Source organism: Pavona decussata, unplaced genomic scaffold (assembly GCF_977016875.1).
Source record: "Pavona decussata unplaced genomic scaffold, jaPavDecu1.1 SCAFFOLD_242, whole genome shotgun sequence".
Classification (NCBI taxonomy): Eukaryota; Metazoa; Cnidaria; class Anthozoa; order Scleractinia; family Agariciidae; genus Pavona; species Pavona decussata.
Window position 1 is genome coordinate 183,260 of NW_028145647.1, and position 10,996 is coordinate 194,255.

A 10,996-nucleotide genomic window follows, 5' to 3' on the forward strand; every position below is an offset into this window, starting at 1 on the left:
GAAAATAGCCGATAATCAAATTATGTTTTTTCCGACACCGAAATATTATTTCCATGTTTTCCAATGAAATTTCAAAGAATATTGTATTTTCAATAATGTAACGTTAACATGTTTCGAGAGCGGAGGTTTCCTTTAACATTAAAAGGTAGCCTAGTGAGGTAGCCTAATGCTGGAACTGATGCATTCAGCTGTGTCCATTCAGGTGCCATCAATAAAGACACTGCTGATGTAATCGATTACCTACTACTAATAATAATGTTTCTTGTATTAATTTTCTCACAAAAGGAGTTCAAAGCTTAAAGCTACAGTTTTCAAACTTCAAGAAATCCAGCTGGAAGGAGATTTCGTCTAGCGACTTTGGAGGCATCTCAACCGGACATTGCTGGCATTTCTTTTGTAGCCGCGAAGTTTAAGCGGATCATTAGTATTCGACATGCTATGGAGACGTCGTGTTCTACATTTGTTGGCTACTTTGCCATTGCTTGTAGTAGTTCGTATTTGGCTGCAGTTATCCTCGAAGCAAACTGTTAGAGGTAAGTCGCTGCTGAATAAAAGTTTATCGAGTCATTGAGAGTTATTTTCAGAGACACCCAACGAGAACTGATTACAGCAAAACACTTGAAATGTTGTCTTTTGCGCTCCTTGATCGTTTGGTGGCCTTTTAAATGCATATTTTCGTTAGCTAATACAGTACGATCTGTTCGGATAATTTTGCTGAAAATGAAGACGCAGAAATTGAAACTTTTAGGAAATGAAATTTTATCCCCTTTCCCGAATTTACTAGCTATTGTTGCTTTACATCACATATTTAACGAGATATCTGCCCCCTGAAAACGAAAGTAATAACTGAGTCGATACTGATTTTTCCACAAATTTTGAGCTGAGAGTTTCCAATGTACTATAGATTTTGTTTAAAACAACTCCGATCTGAATTTCTGAGGCGATTAATGAACTGTCGGGTGCCCCTCACGGTTAATTTGAGTCGTGGTTACAGTTGTTTTTGATAATATGTCGAATTGTTTATCGGTTATAATAACTCTGGGCTTACATGAACAACAATTTCTTTGAAATTATTCTCACGTTTGAAAACGTAAGGTACAGTTAAGACCTTTTAGCGCGATCTAAAACATGCGCTACAGCCTTAAACACAACGGTTCCGATTTTGCTGAATCAGTCCCAGTGTTCGAAGAAATTAGAAATTAGGTTTAAGTTGTAAGAATATATAAAAGAGGTTCAAATAAGCTTTATTCTTATTCCTCAATAAATCAACTTTATTCTCTTTGTTTTCTGGAAAACTACTTTAGAGCTTTAAAATCTATTTAATGAGTAACAATGAGAAGGGAGTTTAATTCATAGAGATGCTCTTCAATAGATTCATAGCGCTTGTCAGCCGATCATGCCTGTTGTAAATCGTCAAGAAAATCCAGTCGAGTAGTGTTTCAGAAATCATTCTGTTAAGCTCTTCTTTCAAGTGTTGTTCAGATGAACGTTTTGTTTTCAACAAATAAAAAGCTTCGTTTACAAACACTATTTTTGTTATTTTAATGTGTCAATCATCACCGCAAAAGATCGTCATAAGCCCTCTGACTGGTACCTTAATATCGACTATGACGTCAGCAATTTGTTTTTCTAGTTCATGGCTTTACTTTCACAAAGCCCGGTAACCACAGTCCAAATTGGCAAGAAAGGTCACTTAGTGGGAAATTATCAAAACTGAACAGTTATTGCTTATGATAGCACACACAACAAGTCATGCATGTTATCATTAACAATTAGTATATACCACACAAGTGAATAGTACTTTTCGCGCGCGCTGATTGGCTAGCTCGGAGGTGATTAGCAAGTACTATTCACCTTCGAGCAGCCGAAGAGAAACAAGATGGCTTCCCCTTTCGCCACGGTTACTTAAGAGGAAACTATTTCGATTAACGAGGCGGCTGTTGATAAAAATACATAAATGGCAACAAAGTCGGTTTGGTTTGACGGCATTAAATGGTAAGTTGTTCAATCTTTTCAACCTCATATTCTAAGGCGAAAAATGAAAATACAATCCCTTTTTTACGAAAACTGCCGAGCACTAAAATTACAATGAAAACAATGAAACATCTAATATTTTTCAGCATGGTTCCAACATTTAGACAAATTTCGCAGAAAAAATTGAAGAAATTACACCGTCGGAACTAAACAAGTGTCTCCAAAAGTTTTATTTGTCTGCAAGAAAGCGAGACGGAACTTTCTACAATAAGAAATTGCTTACCGCGTTGTGCGCGAGATTTTAAAATTTCATACCATTTGTCGGTATATTGTCAGAAATAATATAATTTTTTGGTCCATTAGGTATTCAGCTTGTGTAGTATATACTAAAACAATTATTGACCTCAGTGTCGGTGAAAGTGTTGGATATTTACCTTGCTGCTTCGCGGCTCGGTAAATATCCATTACTATTCACCTCCACTTCGGTGAATAATTGTTAAATATAAGGTATAATTAATCGAACCATTTTGATACGCTTCGGCGGCATATCAGACGAGTTTGGTCGAGTCATGGTTCGACTATTTTTAGTAGTTACGCTAACAAAATCTGTTAGGCGTCCTATCGGGTGACCCGCGAAAAGAATAACGGCAACAACAACATTTTTTTCACTCGTTTGTTTGGAGTTTCATTTTCGAAATTTTCAAAATCATTCCAAATTTAGCGAAAAATTTGGGAAATCCGACTCCATCGTTTCAGTCTGGATGTTTTAGTACTTGTCGGCAAACGTCGCGCAGTTGGCGAGCGCCCTCGAGTTAGTTTTGGCGGGAAAGTTTTTACTCTATTTTATTTACGACCAGAATCAACAGCTAAAGTTTTAATTATGAGGTTTTATGTTTTATTGGTAAAACCTCTTTTCAGTTTATCGTACGGTAACATTCCTTTACGTGAAAGTGACCGTGATATCGTGCGATATCAGGGCATCGATTTGTTATTGTAGGATATCAGGACAGTAGATTAAGCTTCTGGTTGGCTAATTGCGAATTTGGGAACGGTAATGACCGATCTCCCACGGCTACTAAGCCAACCAAAACGCTGGAATTCCGTTATCTAATGATCGACCGAATTGGAGTCGCAAGAATTCCATTTTCTTGCGACTGCGCCGATGATTCCATCTGTGATGAGAGGATTTATAGATATTTAGTTTAATTTGCTTTGCTGATAAAAATATAAAAACCAACGTAGAAAATATTAAGTTCCTTACTTTCAAGTTCAGTAAACCGTAAATATAATCTGTTGTATTCATTTAGGCGTAAGATCATAACTATAAGATCATAACTGTAATTGAGCGTTGAAGTGTTATTGTAACCTGCGCTAGCCTTTTGTTAAACTGTTATCCACCTGTGTAGCTTTTGAAAGTAATAAATGTTTCAGAATAAGCTTAGATTTCGTCCAATAGGCTTTCAAAAATGATTGTTGTATTCTGTTATGACTCGTTGGCAAATGATGTAATTCGAATCGCTTCAATAGCTAAGGCTTAAATACAAGTGCTTTGTAAGATTTTCCTTGGTTGCATCCTTGGTTACATCCTTGGCTAGATCCTTGGTTATAGTTTTGGTATTAAACCCTACGTTGGAGCCAAGTTCTGTGTGGTTTTACTGTCTCAAAGAAATTCGTTTGCCGTAAGAGATCTCGGTCCTTCTCGCACCCAGTGAGTGTTCCCCCAGGAGAACGGCCTTTACCAAAGTATTTTTGAAGAGTTTCCCGTCCGTCCGTGTTCCGTTTTGTGAACGCAAACCCTTGTTTTCCCACTGGTGAAAAGAAAACTGTTTTCACACATCGCTTACGATCTACTGAAAAACAGTCTAGCAGATCAGAAGGAGAAACCAAGTTTTATTGACCGAACCTCTGCCTGATAATCTAACACCAAGACCGGGCCTTTTCAGACCATAAAAATGTTGTCTCTCGGGTTCCTCTTCTGCTTTCGACTACGATCGACAATCCGGTTTTCACCAGATCTTAAGCGACGGAATCATCAGCGTAATCGTTGTTTTATTTCCACTAGATCGTAACGCTTGCCGCTTCTGATTCGCGACTCCGACTCCTTCCCTAATAAAGACCAGGCTAAACTGGGACGTGTGAGTCACAAGAAAACACGAAAAGACAATTGTGACACCGACAGATGAGCTTAATACAAAAGCCGAGGAGGGACTTCCGACTTCTGACTTCCGACTTCGGACTTCTGACTTCCGACTTCCGACTTCCGACTTCCAACTTCTGACTTCCAACCTCGGACTTCTGACTTCCGACTTTGGACTTCCGACTTCGGACTTCCGTCTTCGGACTTCTGACTCCCGACCTCGGACTTCTGACTTCCGACTTCGGACTTCGGACTTCGGACTTCTGACTTCCGACTTCGGACTTCGGACTTCGGACTTCGGACTTCGGACTTCGGACTTCTGACTTCTGACTTCCGACTTCAGACTTCTGACTTCCGACTTCTGACTTCCGACTTCGGACTTCTGACTTCCGACTTCGGACTTCGGACTTCGGACTTCGGACTTCCGACTTCTGACTTCTGACTTCCGACTTCAGACTTCTGACTTCCGACTTCCGACTTCCGACTTCCGACTTCCGACTTCCGACTTCTGACTTCCGACCTCGGACTTCTGACTCCCGACCTCAAACTTCTGACTTCCGACTTCGGACTTCGGACTTCTGACCTCCGACTTCGGACTTCGGACTTCGGACTTCCGACTTCCGACTTCCGACTTCCGACCTCTGACTTCCGACTTCCAACTTTTTTTTTATTTATAATTTTTTAATTTTTTATTTTTTTATTATTTTTTATTTATTTATTTTTAAATAAACTCTAGTCCGACTTCCGACTTCTGACTTCCGACTTCTGACCTCCGACTTCGGACTTCGGACTTCGGACTTCCGACTTCCGACTTTCGACCTCTGACTTCCGACTTCCAACTTTTTTTTTATTTTTAATTTTTTAATTTTTTAATTTTTTAATTTTTTTATTATTTTTTATTTATTTATTTTTAAATAAACTCTAGTGAGCAGCACACAGCAACAGATCTTGTCAACTTCTTTATTATCTACTATCGGTTTCGTCTGATAACACAGACTTTGTCAGGGAGTTAGAACAAGACAGTGAGGGAACATATTTTATACCTAATCATTGTAGTACAAATCACGTTCCAACAAGGCCGTGCAAACAGCGAAAAAAACACCCAAAAAGCATTACGTGCAGGATATGACGGAAATACTGCGTGACGCTCAAAACGCGCTATGTTTAATTTAGGGGCTCACAGATTTAACGTTAAATCTTAACGTTAAATCTTTAATGGAAAAATTTACCTCCAAAGATACGGGACCGCAATGGATACAAAGATGGCAGTATCCTTTGCCAATATTTTCATGGCAGAGATCGAAACAGAAATAATTGGCCGTAGTGCTACAAAACCTCTTACATAGAAGAGATGTATCGATGATGTCTTCTCTCTATGGAACGTAAGCAAAAATGAAATCCAAACTTTTATAGAGCTAGCCAACAACTATCATGCGACCATAAAATTCACGGCTGAAATTTCAGATATTGAAATCACTTTCCTTGACACATGTGTATACAAGGGTGAAAGATTCAAAAAAGAATCAAAACTTGACGTGCGCACGAACTTCAAACCGACAGAAACGTTCCAGTACACGCATTTTTCTTCCTGCCACCCTCCAGGCGTCAGGAAAGGCTTTATCAAAGGCGAAGCCTTAAGACTTCTCAGAACAAACTCTTCAAAAACAAAATTTGAAGAAAACATCACTCTATACAAACAGAGACTACGCAACAGAGGTTACCCCGATAACCTTATAGATAAAACTCTCTCAGAAGTCAATTTCAGCGAAAGAATGTCGGCACTACAAAACAAACTAAAAACGTGCAAAAACATTTTGCCGTTTGTTACTTCACTAGAGTTTATTTAGAAAAAAATAAAAAATTAAAAAAAAATAAAAAGTTAAAAAAAAAAAGTTGGAAGTCGGAAGTCGGAAGTCGGAAGACGGAAGTCGGAAGTCGGAAGTCAGAAGTCGGAAGTCGGAAGTCCTTCCTCGGCTTTCGTAGCTTAAATATCGAAAATGATATACGGTGACGATGCCAATCAGAGGCCTATTGGCTGTTGAAACAAAGAGCTCCAGTTGTTATGTTTTACTCTTTAATATTTTTCCTTTAATTCACCGCTCGTCGGCAAACGATAATTTTACTTGCTCGGTATAGGAACAGCCTTTGTCAGAAGACAAACGATGCCAGATAATGATCCTTCAATAAAGACTGGCAAAAAAGTGTTTTCTCCCAGTTTAAGGAAACAAAAATGCTGTTTGATCGACTTCAAAACTCCCCACTGGGGTCACCTGTCAATCACTCTAGAAACAAACGAATAGAAAGCTCTTAGTCTGTTCTTAAAAACGATTATGGTTGTAAACACTTCTCGTTGCTTGTAATGCTGCAAGATCAATCTATAAAAAGGGAACTCAAAAACATGTAAATAAAAAGACATTTGAAAGAGTTAATGGCTGGCACATTTAAAAAACAAGAATGTCTGTAAACAGATACTTTCCACATTCAAACCTTGAAACATGCTGAACAAAGAGAGCTACTGCTTAAGTTTTGAATTTCCTCTGAAAAAAAACAGAAATTAAAATAAAAAATGAACGGTCCACTTTATTAAGTCGCGGAAATTAACACTCAAAGAAAATAATGCGATTGAAATTAACCCATTTTTTTAAAAAAAATTCGCGTTAATTTCATGAGCGTTGATATCCTTTAAAAGTCGTTCCTCAATCCAATCAGAGCTTCCACAACAACAACTCAAAAAATCTTTTGGGCCTTTAGTTGGATTTCTGTTTCTAAAACTTTTGATTCGCGATGCCACGGGGTTAATTTGAAGTAGTGAGGTTTTTCGGTCTGAATGTGCTTCTTCAGAGCGACCACCGCAGCAGCAACCGCGGGCACAAGAACAGCGGGTCAGGTTTTTAAAAACCCTTTAGGTGGCCTCTTGACCGTGCAAAACCTTTGGCAAAACTTTGCGGTGTTTCCTCATGGTTGTAAATGACATAATAGTAACTAACATGAGATCACCTTCTTCTAAAGTTTAAAACTAACTCTTTTATAAACATCGTCTTTTGTTGATTTCATTCATAGAACCAGTTGCACTGTCGTCAGACCTCAAGACCATGACCGTAGATAAGAAATTGGTAAGTGTTTATTTATTGAGCTTTTGCTGGATAGAGCGGTTTTCAATTGTAATCACTGGGGCCGATCACGGAAGACATAAACATCATAACTAGCCAATCACAACTAAAAAGCCATAGCTAACGATGACAGCAAACTCAGAAAAACGGCGAGTTGAGGAAGTCACGTTTGGTTGTTGTTTTACTTCAAAATGGTGCGAGCTTTTACGAACCTGAATCACAGAGGTTGCTGAAACAAATCCAAAACAAACGCGAAATTACTTTTCACACACAATTGAAAACCACTCTCTCTAGCTAATGAGTATTGACTGAGAAAATAGAACAATAGTCTGATCGATTTGTTTTTCGCCTCCTGATGCAACGAACTCGCGTCCTGATTGTTGAAGATGTTCAGAAAAATACAGATCAGAAGCTTTCAAAAGGGCATCATGCAAAACACAATTAATTTTTACATGAAAAGCTTTGCACTTAACCTCGCTTTGGTGATGAGGTTTAAAGTACTCGCAAATGGCCTATTCTTTGATCCATTACATACGTCACATTGTGTTCATGCGGTGTACAATAGGATCAGAGTCAACTTGATTCGCTAGGGGAAAACTGAAGACCGTTGTAAACTAGACACAATTCGGCACTGATTTCTTAGGAGTGCTCGAACTGTAGTATTTTACAGTATATTGATGAGATTGTCGATAAAAGTAAAAAATAAAAACAACAGAAAATATAACCAGTAATCATAAAATCCGCTTTATAATAGACTGGCTACAAGAAACCATTATCAGGTTAGCTTACCAAATTAAAAACTGTATGGAAATAATATTGACGGTAATAATGCCTGTCTTAAAGTGACCTGTTTTCCCTTTGCAGTCAAGGTCTTCTCGATCAGCTCAAGAAATCTTCACAAGAGCAGCCGAAAGACAAGAAACGAGAAAACAACAACTGAAAAATTACTGCCAGCAACATCCTCGTGAAAAGTTGCCCTGTTACAACAAAAACCAGCTCGAACGGTTTATAATCGACGACAAAAACGCTTATATTTACTGTTCCGTTCCCAAGGTGGCCAGCACTCCACTAAGAATGACTCTGATGCGTGTGAGAAATGATAGTAAAGTCAAAATAACCGAATCTTCAGTTCATTTGCCGAACCACTGGAAACTCTTGAGTGAGTACAACGAAACGGACTTATCCAATCGTCAAGCGACCCATTTTAAGTTTCTGTTCGTTCGTGAGCCATTTCATAGATTACTCTCTGGCTATTTAGACAAATTCTTCGGCAAAAATAGAGTTTATACCAATGGATTTCGTAGATCGATGGTCAGAGCATTTAGACCTCACGACGTAGAAAACCTTGGCACAGAAACAAATAATGTTACTTTCACAGAATTTCTAACATATATTGTATCGAATAATAATGTGATTGCTGGTGATGTGCATTGGCGACAAATCGAAAAGCTCTGCTTTCCATGTGCTTTCGATTTTGACTTTATCGGCCATTTTGAAACTTTAGCAGAGGACGGCGCTTACTTCATGAGAAAGGCAGGACTTGATGACCACGTGACTTTTCCGCCAGTTCGCCAGTCCAAGGCGTCCAGCAACTTTCTGGAATATTACTCACAAGTTCCGCGTGAAATTATCTATAGATTGGGAGAAACTTTCAGGAGTGACTTTGAAATGTTCGGCTATCATTTCCCAGGGCCCTTGAAGAGTTTACTTTGAAACTATACTCATGCATACATACGATTATAGGGAAAGTATCACGAAAATTTGATGTTATTTCAAAACCCAAAAATGTTTGTCTGACAGCAGAAAAAAAAAATTCTCCAGTTTTATTATAAATTATCACCCCAGTGCAATAAAACTGTCGATTAGTGCCTCTGGCCAGACACAGAGTAGGCCAGTATGGATTGAAACTTGAAAAATGTTAGGATAATGTTTTTCAAGTTTTCGTATTTTTGTTTCCAAAATGCACTAGAACAGATCACGAGTTGTTCCTGTCAAGAATTGAAGTGATTTCTCTCCTCTCATTGGTCTAGAATTATTTGGTAGCAAAGTGAAGGTCTTATTTCACCTTTGTTAACAAAAGAGGTCAAAAACCCCATGATACTTCCCCTTTAACAACGCCCTTGCCTAAAAATGCACTAGAAGGAGTACTAGGTCAGTGGCTTAAAGGGTGCTTTGCACGTGCGACGCAAGCATAAGCACCATAAACCAACGTGTAAACCGGGGCAACGCAAGCATAAGCGCAAGCATAAGAAAAATGATCGAACTCGTTCCCTTTTCTTGTGCTTACGCTTATGTTTGCGTCGTTGCGTCGCCCGTGTAAACCGGGATAACGCAAGCACGAGCAGAAGAGAAGAACAAGCAGCAACATTTCCTCCTCACTGAATATCTCCTCGGTGTTCGCCATCTTGGATTTAAAATTTTGGCGCCAAAATTATAATTCACTGCGCCTGCGTATGTCACCTTTTGCTTGTATTTATCGCACGTGTAAACCAGCCTCAAATGAACATCGAAGGAGATTATAAATGGAAAACTCTTTGTCTTCACAAAGTATAAGAAATGCAGTGGGGGACACGCGATTAAAATGGATGAATAAACCTTTACGGACGTTTCCATACCTTTACGAAAACTACGATTGTTTTCCATCTCTTTCATGGCAGAAAAGCTCTGACTGACTAGTTTGATTAGGTATGTACGAGTGTCGCGATGATGGAATAGGACTGGTAACCCCCTGTCCTTGCCCGTCGATCGCTAGTATGTGTCTGAAAAAGAACTTACTGAAAACACATTAAAGGCCACCCGCATTAAATATTTCGTTTCTCGTCGCCCGACCTACCTACTTTCTGCTCCCTTTTCGCTGGTGTTCACTTATCAGTTCTTTTCTTTCTTTTTTTTTTTTCAATGTTTGCATGGCTCACTGACAAATTGTATATAGATTTCTGTAAACTGTAATTAATTCTTATAAATTAGTCTTCTCACTACCCGCCTAGATTAGCTCTAGCTACTTGCGGGTTAGTGTTGTCCTTAATTGTATACTAGAAATACGTGACTCGCAAAACCTCGCGCGGCTAGGGCTGGGTGGACAGTTGATTTAGAGTGAAGGAATGGGCTAGGGCAGCTAGAAAATATGAATTCTCTTCTTTATGATAGTGATTGAGAGGATAGCGTGCCCCCGGGAGTGTGCCCTTTGAATACCCCACCCTTGTGCCAGTGGTTTGACCACACCCTCTCTGTGTGATCTCATCCACGCAGACGCTGGTAGTCATACACTGTAATTAGCAGTACGTTGGTTATGCACCATTAGAAATGTGAAGGGGGGGGGGGGGGGGGCTCCAAAAACAGGGGGAAAATTGTGCAAAAGGAAAATGTAGAAAAAAGAAACCTGCATTGCAAAGGAAGAAGAAAAAAGGATTTCAAGGTTGGTACAAAAAATGTGGCAGCCCTGCTGGTTGTGGAAAAAAATAATATTCCTTTCTGGAAAGTCCTATTCCCCCCACCCCCCCCCCCCGTCCTTGAATTTGTTATGGTAAATTCCTGACTAGAAGGTTCTATAAATTGCCTTGATCTCCTTAGTCATCCTTCCAAACCTTTGTTAATTGGTCACTCTGGGGAATAGCCAACTGATTGCTTAATCAAGAATACGGTGACAAATTTATCATCATGGATTTGAGAAGAGGTCACTCAAAGAGTGTAAGCATTTAACAGAGGGGCAAATAATAGATACTATGGGGCATGGTTAAGTGTTACCCTGCGCAACAGTCTCCCTTTCCCACCAACC

General features: G+C 39.2%; 1 pseudogene across 1 annotated transcript; it reads left to right on the top strand.

The window, feature by feature from the left end:
- The first annotated feature begins 393 nt into the window (after positions 1-393).
- On the top strand, positions 394-8,964 carry LOC146457488 (carbohydrate sulfotransferase 9-like; annotated as a pseudogene). Its single transcript, XR_014858460.1, has 3 exons — positions 394-533; positions 7,172-7,224; positions 8,086-8,964. The product of XR_014858460.1 is annotated as a carbohydrate sulfotransferase 9-like (transcript).
- The last annotated feature ends 2,032 nt before the right edge of the window (positions 8,965-10,996 follow it).